This window comes from Psammomys obesus, unplaced genomic scaffold (genome assembly GCF_907164565.1).
Source record: "Psammomys obesus unplaced genomic scaffold, mPsaObe1.curated_primary_1811, whole genome shotgun sequence".
Lineage (NCBI taxonomy): Eukaryota > Metazoa > Chordata > Mammalia > Rodentia > Muridae > Psammomys > Psammomys obesus.
This window is the reverse complement of record NW_026585895.1, coordinates 12,742,769-12,752,929: the sequence shown is the minus strand read 5'-3', so window position 1 is coordinate 12,752,929 and position 10,161 is coordinate 12,742,769. Positions and strand designations below refer to the sequence as shown.

The 10,161-nt window shown below is 44.7% G+C and overlaps 1 long non-coding RNA gene across 2 annotated transcripts in view; it reads left to right on the top strand.

Annotated features, from left to right (window-relative positions):
• Nucleotides 1–5,253: 5,253 nt before the first annotated feature.
• Nucleotides 5,254–10,161, top strand: part of LOC129671172 (uncharacterized) — an 11,304-nt gene continuing 6,396 nt past the window's right edge. For both annotated transcript variants that reach the window (XR_008719318.1, XR_008719317.1), the window contains exons 1-4: nt 5,254–5,373; nt 6,345–6,534; nt 6,760–6,938; nt 7,425–7,565. This is a non-coding gene — a long non-coding RNA (uncharacterized LOC129671172). The remainder of the gene's footprint in view (nt 5,374–6,344; nt 6,535–6,759; nt 6,939–7,424; nt 7,566–10,161) is intronic.

The following is a 10,161-nucleotide window of genomic DNA, read 5'->3' as shown; positions in this document are numbered from 1 at the left end:
TTGCTGCTGTTGTTGTTTGTTTGTTTGCCACCGTGAGTAAGGGTTCTTTTTCTAATTTTCCCCCCTCTTTTTATGTAAATGGTCTCAGCTATTGAACCCTTTTTGTTTGTTGCCTTTCATTGTGCCTAACTGGAATACATGTATCAATAGCCCCTTCCTTTTTGTTGCTAAGTAGCTTTCAGTTGCATTAACACATTCCTGCTGAACACAGAATGAGACATAGTTTGTTGACTCATTCAGATGTTGCTGGATATTTGAGTTGTTTCTAGATTTAGGTTATTACGAATACGTTTCTAATGAACACTTAAGCACAGGCCTTATTTGTAGACAAGCCCTCATTTTTCTTTTGTAAATATCGAGAAGCAGAATGGCAGGATAAAAGGGTTAGAGGGCACAATTAACTTCTTAAGAAGCTGCCAAACTGTTTCTCAAAAGGATTATGCCATTTGGTATTTGCACCAGCAGAGTACAAGACAGTCAGTGTCTCTGTGGTTACCTCCCCAGCAGTTGGTCAACCAGTGGAATGCTCAGGATTTTTAATTTTAGACATTTAAGGTATGTAGTGGTGTTTCGTTGTGGTTTTAACTTTGTTTCTCTAATACCAATTACATTGGTCATATTTTCACGTGCTTTTATTTTTGTTTTATGATAAAAATCTATAGCACGTGATCGACTCCATCACTCTTCAAAGCATATAATATAGTATTGTTAATTACAGGCACGTGGCTGTGCAGGCTTCACGTGACATTTTTCTATTTGCTGTAAGGAAGTGTTTGTTCAAATCTTCTGGCCACTTTACATTCAGCCTCCTGTTATCTCTTATTAAAACAATTGTTTGTTTGTTTTTGTTTTTGTTTTTGTTTCTTGAGACAGGGTTTCTCTCTGTAGACCTTGCTGTCCTGGAACTCGTTCTGTAGACCAAGTTGGTCTACAGAAATCCACCTGCCTCTGCCTCCCAAGCACTGGAATTAAAGGCATGTGCCACCACCTCTAACATACATACACATACAGTATTATTATATAATTATATATTAACTTATAATTATAATATAGTTTATATATAAACATATATCTCTAGATAATGTATGTGTATTATATATTACACATATAACTATATATTTATTCATAACTATAAAATATGGATGTATATATTTATATAAATTATAAATTCTATATTATAATTATATAATATATTCTATGTTTTATATATATTAGATTCCCTTTGGTTTTAAATTATACTTTTGAGAATATGTATCAGGAATATAAATTGGATCTTAGACAATGTTCCTTTCTGTTTCCATTGAAATGGCCATATAGCTTTTTTTGTTGTTTATTTTTTTTATTTTTTAATTTATTATTAATTACACTTTATTCATTTTGTATCTCCCCATAACCCCCTCCCTCCTCCTCTCCCGATCCCACCCTCCTCCCCTTTCTGCATGCATGCCCCTCCCCAAGTCCACTGATAGGGGAGGTTCTCCTCTCCTTTCTGATCTGAGTCTATCAGTTCTCATCAAAAGTGGATGCATTGTCCTCTACTGTGGCCTGGTAAGGCTGCTCCCCCCTCAGGGGGAGGTGATCAAAGAGCAGGCCAATCAGATTATGTCAGAGGCAGTCCCTCTTCCCATTACTATGTAACCCACTTGGACACTGAACTGCCATGGGCTACATCTGTGCAGGGGTTCTAGGTTATCTCCACGAATAGTCCTTGGTTGGAGTATGAGTCTCTGGGAAGTTCCCTGTGTTCAAATTATCTTGTTCTGTTGCTCTGCTTGTGGAGTTGTTGTTTATTAATACAGTGTTTTGCTGTGTTTTTCATTGTTGTTAACAAAACACTCAATAAGAATAGCCCAAGTACGGAAAAGCTTATTTTGCCACACAATTTCAAGGGCAGGCTCCAACCTTAGTGTTTGGTGAGGAGAACCACCATGGCAGCAGAAGCCTGTGACACATGAGGCTGTTCCCTTCATGGTGGCTCGGGAGCAAAGAGAGAAAAGGAGAGGAGGGCCCTGAGCAGGACATAAGACTCCAGAACCCACCCCTCACAACCCGCTTCCCCCAACAAGACTCATGTTCAAAGGTTTCAACTGCTTCCCAATAATGCCATCGGGTTATTAATCCATCTGTGATTAGCCTGTTAGTCAAGTCAGAATCTCCAGGATCTCCTCACCCCTCCGTGACTGAATAAGTGTACCAGGTGGGAAGGATGCCTTCCACACATGAATCTTGTGAGAGGAGACTTCATATCCAAACCTAATATTTGCTCAATTGTACTGTCAGATTTTTGAATAATGAACATGATTCTTGCATTCCTAGGTCATCCTCCTTAGTCATAACAAACTATTCTTTATATGATTGGATTCAGTTTGCTGAAATTTTGGTGAGAATTCATACATCTCGTTTGTGAAGAACATAGGTCTGCAGTTTTGTTTTCCTGTAACGTTTTTGTCTGGCTGTCTGGACTCCCTTTCCGGCGCTGGACTTGGAGACTCGGGCTGGTTAGTGGCAGGGGGTTGGGTTGGCAACCTCAGGAATCAGCTCATCTTTTATCCCATTCTCTCAGGAATCACTAATCTTCACTGCCTGATGTGAGATGTCTGGGGAGCCATTGTTTCATATGTTTTTCCTGGGTTTTCAGTCGCTTTGAGTGAAGGGATAAATCTAGTGTCTGTTCTTTCACCTTGGTTTGTACTGGGGGTCTCCAAGGATAGACAATTTTTACAAGTTTATTTAATATTGTAAGTCTAGATCTCCAAATGCCTTCTTTGGAGTTATTTAAGATAGTTTAGTTAATTAAATTACATTTTTAAGCTTTTCTTTCATACTGTCTTTTTCTTTTGGGTAGGAGGGTCTTTTTAAAAAATTATTGTTTTTATGTGTTTGTGTATGCTTGTTGCTCTGGAACGAGGTTTCAGACATTTGTCAGATGCCAGACATGGGAATCAAACTGGGGTCCTCTGGAAGAGCAGCAGGCTCTTAATCATTTAGTCATCTCTCCAGCCACCATAGAGTCTATATTCTAATCTACCCTAGGTTATAGGAAGGCTTTGGCAGAATGAACACAGCTTTAAAGGAATGTCAAGAAGTTCTCTCTCTAGCTAACGCCTAAAATTTCAATATTAGCCCAACTCCTTTGGGGGACAGCAGTCCTTTTCTAAGCTTTTCTCTAGATATATCTCAGAGAAATGGTGTTGAGTCCTTAATATTCAATGTTACCAAGTTTTTCTGTTTTTCTCTTATAAAGATGGGGGCAGAACACTTGGACCAGTAGTAGAAGTGGGTGATGGCCTGTGAGTCAGCCTTATTTGCAGACCGAATGCCAACAACACCAAAAGGTCCCGAACAGCCTCCACAGAATGCCTTCATGGAGACTGTGGCTCAATTTTTGGACCCAAAAAATCAAGCCATTTAAGGCAACTTTTAGAATTCTGCTGTGTTAACTTTCTGTCAGTAAAACAGCTGTGAGGAGTATTTCCTCTCTTGTTTCTGGGTCTGTCATGGTGGAGAATGTGGAGGACCCAAATCTGCTTACTTCATGGCTGCTGAGAAGCAAGAAGCATGAGAGGTGAAAGGTGATGGGGGCCAAGATGCCAATGTCCCTTCAAGTGCATGTCGCCAATAACCTCACTTCCTATTACCAAGCCCCGCCTCTTAAAGGGTCCACCAGTCCCAACAGCAGTGTCTGGGGACCAAGCCCTTAGCACCTGAATCTCTGGACACTTAGGGTCCAATCCATAATATTGCTGTACTTCAAGAGCCTCATCTTGGACAAATCACATACCCCACTGGCTTCGGAAGGGTCAATGTATGAAACCATGTGACTCTCCATTTCCTTCATGCCAGAGGCTGCACAGAAGGAGGTGAGGTTCCAGGCATGCTGGCAGGTTCTACAGAACCAGACTAAAGATAGAAAGTCAATGTTCAGCCATCTATCAATGGATGAAGAGTCTTCCTGGGCCTAAGAATAAGACCTCGGTTATCTTGGTGTCCTGGATGGCATTTGGTTTTCTAGTGGACGATGCCACTTCTTTGCCAGGGAGGTGTTCTTCCTGAATGACAAACGGAAGCAAGTTCCCAGAAATTGTATGCTGTTTAATTTTCCTAAGTCAGTAAATTGGAGACCAATGGCTCTAGGAACCCTTAGTCACATAAATAACACCACCACACCATAAATCACTCGAGGTTCATATTTTCATTCATGATTTGCCCACGAGATCCTTGAGGAAGTGAAAAGGAACTAAAACATCATCTCTAAGAATTCATAGCTCGGTTCTGACGATGACATCTCCAAGGTTGCTGTAGGTTTGTCTGTTTGTCTTCTACAGGGATCTCAGAACGAAGAACTCACGCGTCACACCCTGCTGCTAGATATGATCAAGCCGAGCTGGGCTGAGTCTGAGAACTTCAGTGCGTATTGCATTCACCTGGGGCCCTGATAAGCCGATACAAGCCCTTGCTCGAAGCCGTTCTAACTTGGAAAGGTTGAGGTGGGGCTTCAGGCCTGTCTTTTCTTTTTCAACCAGCTAGAATTTTTAAAAATCTGATTTTTTTTATTAATTCTTTCAGAATTTCATACACGTATGGACTGTATTTTAGAGTATACTCACTCCCATTCCTCTCAGATCCGTTCCCAGTTCTTCCAATTGTATGTCTCCTTTTCTTATTTTTTTTTAATAACCCACTGTCTTAGTTTGAGTTTCTGTTGTTGTGAAGAGACACCATAGCCATGCCATGTTTCCTTATGAAGGATAACGTTTAACTAGGGCTGGCTTTCAGGTTCAGAAGGTTAGTCCACTGTCATCACGGCGGGAAGCATGGTGCACACAGGCAAACACGGTGTTTGAGTCTGCTGAAAGTTCTCCGTCTGGATCTGCAGGAAGCAGAAAAAGTGAGTGAGCCACCGGGCGGGGTTTGAACTTCTGAAACTTCAAAGCCCACCCCCTTTGACACACTTCCTCCAACAAGGCCCCGGGCCTCCCTATGTGCCTACAGGGCACGTTTTCATTCAAACTACCACACCCACTGAGTTCATTTTGTGCTGGCTATATAGACATCCACTCGGACCATAGGCTAGAGCTTGGTCAGAGACCACACCCTTAAGAAAACTGACTCTCCCCAGCAACTGTCAATAGCTCCTCAGCCAGGGGTCAGAGTTCACAAGCCCCTCCCACCTCCACACCCAGTCTTGTCTTTAACAAGCCCTCAGCATTTCTGATGTGGCCCTCACTTTCGAAACACTGGCCTAGACCTTTCGCAGATGCTGTGACTTCAGTGTCTCTGTTTTCTTTTGCACCCTAATAAAAGAAAACAGAGAGAATCAACTGCCAGGGAAAGTTGGGGAGGTCATTCCGGAAGGAGAAGCCTGGGCTTCTGGTGAGCATGCTTCTTCTTCCCGTAACTCTGTGTGTGAGTCTCAGGCATGACAGCTTGGGCTTTGCGGAGAACTGCGTAGCCTCCCCATATTAGCACTGGGGTTTGGAGTTTGACTGTGCTTATCTACCAGACAAGGCCAGGCCTGTGGCCGGGTGCACGAGAGCCAAGATGTTACAGTCAGTGCTCTCACAAAGAGAGGTGACAGCAGGGCCAGCCAGGGTGTCGTGGGAGAGGCCCCTGCCTGTGGATGACAAGCCAGTGCTGGGCCCGGGCTTGGCGGCCTCTTCGTTAGACATCGTGAGAGCCTGCTGGCAAAGCCTGGCATCCTGGAGCCAAGAGCTTGGCCAGCATGGCCTGCGACACTAGACAGGAGACAAAGAAGCCTGGCCCAGAAGAGGAGCCGGAGCCATTAGACCAGACGGGAACCATGCTGGACGCTGTGGCTTCGGCTGCAGTGAGAAGGCAGCTCCTCCGATCCTTGAGACCTTGTTTTGTGACTGAATGAAGTCAGGACAGACCAGGGCTCTGGTGAGGCAGCTGCTGTCCCCCCTCACCCACCTACCCACCCGTGCACTAGCAGGAGTCCTCCATTACCACGGAATTTAATAGGGGCATGAACATGAGTGTCTCAGTATGTATATGTATTACGTGTATGAGTCTGAGTGTGTGTCTGTGTGTATGTATGTGTCTATGAGGACCTGTGGATGTGTGGGAGAGTGTGTCTGTGTGGATGCGTGTGTGTGTGTGTGTGTGTATGTGGGAGTGTGTCCATGTGGATGTATTTGTGTGAGTATACCTGTGTCTATCTGTGAGTGTGTGTGCCTGTGTTGGAGTATGTCTGAGTGTGTGTCTGTATGACTGTGAACGTGTCTGTGAGCATGCATGAGTGTGCCCAAAAGTGTATGTATCTGTGTGCCGTGTGTGAATGTGTTCTCTTACCCAGGCTGTTGCCTTCGTCTTGTGGCTATCAGGAAAGTTTCATCCCCAGAATGATGTGTCAGGATGAGCTTGACATCACTGGAGCATCCCAGGGAGGTGACGTGCAGCTCAGAGCAGGAGCCTTGGGTCCACGCCCCATCAGGACCAGCGAGCAGAGATGAGCAGAGCAGCGCCTTGAGCACAGAAGGAAGGGGACACGGGACTTGCTTGGCATGCTTGCAGGTCAGGCTGATTTTGAGGGTTTTGTACTGTTTGAACTGTTACAAAATCCAGCAACTTATGCGTATTAATTTCACAATGCCCCTCTGGACCCATTTCTGGATGACTGTGTGATTCAACACTTTTAGATGTCTTGAAGTGTGTGCATGTGTGTATACATGTGTATATGTGTGTGTATATATATATGTGTATGTATATATATATATATATATTTTTTTTTTTTCCCAGAAGCACACTTAAGCCATCATTAGGTCACATAGAGTGATTATAGCCAAACCCACAAGCCCATTTGAGAAGCAGGAAATGTCTCGTGTGATCCCAGATGGATTCCGGAAGACAGCACTGGCACTGAGGCTCCATGGCAGCTTGGGTCCTCAGCCCATAGGCTGCCATCTTCTCACGCTCTGGTAGCTATTCTCGTATGTCACCCTCCTCCTCTTCCCCCTCCTCTCCCTTCTCTTCTTCTTTAATTTCTTTTCTTCCTTCTTCTTCTTAGATAAGGTGTTTGCTGGCTGGCACAGAACACACTATGTAGCCCGGTCTGGCCCTCAGTTTGAAATCCTCATGCCTCAGACTCCTAAGTGCTAGGATGGTGGGCATGCACCTCCATGCCTGGACGCTTTCCTTCTCCTTAAGTTTTCCGGGTTGCAGTGCTCTAAGGGGCAGTCCAGCAACCTCCAGAGAGTCTTCAGCTTTGCTCCCGTCAGCTGTGGGTGAAATAGGGGAAAGTTATGGTGTAAATATGCCGCTGGGGGCAATACCCAGGTGAAGAAATCTGGTAAGAGGTAGTTCTCAGAGAAAGCCGATTGCTGTGGCCTGGACCAATGTCCCAGATGAAACTGCTGGTGTGCATAACTTCCATATCCCTCTTCTTTCCATCTTAATATCTGTAGAAACCATCTGTCAGCTGGCTTCTCCTGACCTTTGGAAGTTCCCGAAGACCAAGGGCTTGGCCTACCCAGCTCAGCACATCAGCAAGTGGCTCCAGAAAGTATCCCATGTCTTAGGAGAGCTGCAGAGGAGATGCAAGCAAGGTAACAGCATCTCAGACCCACGGTTCGTCAGCATCGGGCACACTTACTTCTGATCTATAACTCAGAATTAACAGTACTTTAAGGGACTTGTGACAGACAAGATGTGACTTAGTCCTGATCAAAGATAAAATAGTATAACAAGAGGGTCCTTTGATGTTAGTCTTGGGGAAAGTGAATAGACACTAGTACTAAGGATTTCTCAAGGGTCTCTCAGTTTCCTGAGCTTCCAGAGATGCTACATGAGGAGAAAGTAAAATGCTGGAAAAATTGAGAGACGCTTGCATTTTTTTAAGAGCAGTTGGCAGAACTGATACACATACATGGTCCTTTGCTGAGGCTCCCTGCTCTGGCCTCTGGTCTCTCCCTCTGTAGTTATTAGTCCAGATAAGACTGTGTTATGTGGTGTTTGAAAGTGACCCTTTGGGCCTGCTGACCCTAGCTGTGGGGATCAGGAACCAGGGGAGGAGGGTGAGTATCGACGGAGCCTACAGAGGATGCCGGGAATCAGATTCCAGAGACCAGACTCAAGGGTGCATATCTAACTTTATTGTCCAGTGTAACAGCCTTTAAATGATTGAAAGGCCAACCAGACCATCCCATGCTAGCCTCAGTAACAGTCAGTGTTGGTGCAACTATTAGAAAATGTGGGAGATGGGGGTTGGAAAATAAGGTCACCTTAGAAAAGACTTCTGTAAAGAAGGGGGACGCAGTCACCTCCCCAGCCCCAGATCCATTTTGAATCCACACTTTCACTAGTGTGCTAGGAGTCTCTACTAGATCAACACTGTGTGCACTGGATCAGGACCTTTGAGGAGTCATAGGAATTGCTGACACCTCACTCGACATTCCCTATGGCCCTCAAAAGGCTTACCTCAACACTCCCCACACCTGGCAAACTGTGTGATATTGCTAACTGAACAAAAGCAAGAGGTAACCAGAGCTCCATTTTGAGAGAGGCCAAATTATTGAAATATGTTAAACTTGGCCGTTTTCCGTTTGATATTAGCAATATATTCCTAAGGTTTCCTGAAATTATTTGACCTTGAATATTATATCCATTTAGAGAGCAAAGTTCTGGAAGAGGCAAGCTCCATGCATCTATGAATAGGTTGATGAAGGTATTAATGGTGTGTGACGTCCTGGGGAGAGGCAAAAGAACTTCTGTTTACCCTAGATAAAGCACCAATGTCAGGCCAGGAAAACAATTCCACCCAGGTCTAGTTTTAGACAGCCAGGTGGTTTCCTGAGGCTACTTTTCAAGGATATGGGTGAGGAGGAGGAGTAGCATAAAAGCAGCTGCCTCACAAAAGGGGCACCCCAGCATTGGTGCTGATGATAGGGTTGGGAGGAGGCCCTCAGACAGGCTTTATGACAGTAGGGAGCCCATGCCAGCAGGGCAAGGAGCAGTCGTGGGCTGAGTCTGATGGCCCACCTCAAGGTCAATTAGATGATCTTAGCTGTAAGAAAGTAACAACAGGGAGCAAAATTCCAAATCCACCAGCTGCTGGGGATGGTCTTGTGCACTGCTGGTTTCTGTGCCCTGAGATCTGGCGTTGTCATTTTTATGAAGAATCTCCTACCTCAATGTTGTGTAAATATTGTTCTCCATCATCTCTGATTGCCTATGGCTGGGCAGAGAGGGAGGGGGAGACAGGACTTCAGATCCCACTCAGAAGGGACCAGAGAGAAAGCTGAGGGAGAGAGGAGGAGGTGGCCATGAGAGGTCACCACGAGGACAGACAGATGGAGCAGAAACAGCCAAGATGAGACTAAGATGGCAAGAGACACGGGGTACGTGTCTGAGAAATAGCCAGGCTGTTCTAGACTCTAATCCGTATAGATGGATTAGAATAGATCAGTATCGGCCCAGATGCAGTGTTTTAAAGCTTATTCATAATTCTAATAGGTCTCTGTGTCTTTATTTGGGAACTGAAACAGATAATAGAAGAAAGAAAGAAATGTTGTAGGTGGTTATTAATTTTTACTATTGGTTTATCTTCTAGTAAAGCTGCTGTTAATCCTCAGCAGCTGTAGAACAAAATCACCACAGAGAGACTGGGTTTTTAGTTAACCTAGAACACAATGCTGGGCAATATTTATTCGCTCCTAAACCTCCAAGCCCTCAGTTTCCTAACATTTAGATTTCCCACATTTATACTTGCTTTTTGTGAAATCTTAGGTCTGCTTCATGCTCCACGTCCTCCAAGATCTCTCCTCCAGCTCTGCTCTCCTAGCTCTCCTCCCCCCTTCTCCTCCCACTCCTCTCCTGCTCTCTAGCTCCCTCCCTCTTTCCTGTCCTCTTGCTCCTCCCATTGCACAACATTGTATCTAGTTGCTTTATTTTGTCCTGTTTACACAAGAGTTGAGACAGGATGCTTATAATGAGTATCACAATGCAGTATCCGGATTGAAACCAGAGAGTTGGAGGTGGGGAAATCAACATTTGAATTAACAAGGGTAAGGCGTATACATTTTAAAAGGACATTATACCTACAAAGAAAGAAAAAGAAAGAAAGAAGGGAGGGAGGGAGGGAGGGAGGGAGGGAGGGAGGAAGGAAGGAAGGAAGGAAGGAAGGAAGGAAGGAAGGAAGGAAGG